Here is a 2,281-nt window from a genome sequence, read left to right as displayed (position 1 = left end):
GACTGTAACAAACTTCTCCCAACAGAGGCTAGACAGGCAAAGATGACCCGGAGTGTCGAGTCCCGGGCAAAGATGTCCTAGATGCAGATGGTAGTCTTTGGCTAAGATATAGCCCCCATTAAAATACTCTCTGAAATAGCCGTTATGAAGAGAATAAGAGTTCCCATATAGAGAAAGTGTTCAAGTCTAGCTATGTTAGATTCTAACAATTATACTGTGAAAAAATGCAACAACAGATTTAGGAATTTGTCACTTGTGGGACTTTTTCTAAGGATTTAGAGATCCGTCAAGGACCGGATTGCTCAACCAAAGTCTTTCGTCCACCCTTTCTCGAACCAAATCCATGAACTTGAGCTCGAGTCCCAACTTTAGTAGGCGTCCAAACAACATTATCCATTTCTAACATATTTTCATGTGAAGGTTTGTTATCCTTCACAATGTATTTTATCCTAAAAATAGTTATTAGACCATTTTATATTTTATCCTAAAAAATCTAATTTTTTATAACAACTTCTTGATGGTTTTATTTAAATTCGATTGTTTGTTACAAAAAGAAAAAGAAAATTAAAGTCAATTTAACTACATTAAAATTTAACAAAGTTTGTCTTAATTTATATTCTAATCTGATGATGATTTTTTTTTCTTGATTGGTATAAAAAGTTTTCAAACTTTTTCTATATTCATACTAATTAACCTAATAATCGAGTAAAATCTTACGTAACACATGTTCTTTTTGCTGAGTTGACGGTTGTTTCTTAAAAAAAATAGCATGTGATATTGTAAAGCAGCATAACAAACTTTTAAATCGTCTTATTTTGATATACGATATATTGACCTAATAATCAAGTTAAGGGACACCGATTTGTTGAGTTGACAAATGTTGTTAACGGAAATCAACACGTGATATTATGTTTATGGTTCAATTGATTGTCCTTTTTCGATGTTAAACCCCTTCAAGATCTTTAAAACTTTCAGTTCAACTGTTCTTTTCAGTACTAAATTATTTAACTGGTTATTGGTCAGAACAAGTACCGGAAGAAATATTCGAGAATACGTCACATTGATGGAGAATAAAAATTCATCATTACATTAGATAAGAACAAATACAAATCTACTGCATTTTATTTTCTATTTCACTTTAAAAAAATAGTTTTCACATCAATAAAATTCAACTTATTTCACCCGTTATCACTCAAAATTGATGTGAAATAAGAATATTTGAAAGTCTGCTACATTTTGTTATAAAAAGACTGGTCTTGGCTTAATGCTCCTTCCAAATGCCACCAACATCACACCATAACCCACATGTTATAAAACATTTTTTTGACATAATTTTTTTTATTAACCTGGATATCCAACCTGTTATGCGAGCCAACTAATCCCAGAGCGACCACCTGCTTTGCAGATAGCCCGGAGTCACCGTATTTGAACCTCCGTGGCCACAAGAGGATTTTTTTTTCCTCCTTGGATTTGAACCTGGGACCTTCTAGTACTTTTGCCATAATTTGTTATAGAATAACTGGAAAACAATAAATAAACATAATTTGTTATAGAATAACTGGAAAACAATAACAACAATTGAATAGATAGAAGGAATATGTAATTCTCATCAATCATAAGTTTTTATTTATTTATAAAGATGAGTTACAAGTAGATAACTATGAGATATTTCACTTCTAATATAATATCTATCTCTATTGTCATATTATTTAGACGATAGCATAGTTATCCTACAACATAATTTAAATTATTCAAGATCGTTGATTATTCGAGTAATACCAGGAAAAAAAAAACGTGCAATGTCTCAAGCGATTTATAACATAATACGGCTCTCTGCCTAAAACTGTGGGACCGATGGAGACCCTTCATACGGTGAGGTTTCTTTTAAGGGAAAAGTCTAAAAAAACCAAATGGACTTTAATGTTTGGAATGATTAAGTCATTTGACAAATTTTTTGGAACAAATAAGTCATTGGACATTTTAAAACATGTTTTAACTCTTTGAACTTTCTAAACCTGTTAGATATACATTTTTATGACATATAAACTAATTAATGTGAAAAAATGAAGAAAAAGTCTAAAAATGGGCCAATGGACTTTCATATTCTGAACGATTAAGTCCCTAAATATTTTTTGAACAAAAAATACTTAAATCTATAAAATAAAACAAATATACCAAAAAAGTATTTATATTTACATTTACAAAAAATACTTAAATTTAAAAAAGATTATGGATAAAATTTATTTTAATAAAAAAATAAAATATATTTTTGTCAAGGATT

The sequence above is a fragment of the Cynara cardunculus genome (genome assembly GCF_001531365.2).
Source record: "Cynara cardunculus var. scolymus isolate 2C chromosome LG 1, CcrdV1, whole genome shotgun sequence".
In the NCBI taxonomy this organism is placed as follows: Eukaryota; Viridiplantae; Streptophyta; class Magnoliopsida; order Asterales; family Asteraceae; genus Cynara; species Cynara cardunculus.
Note: the sequence above shows the minus strand (reverse complement) of the source record.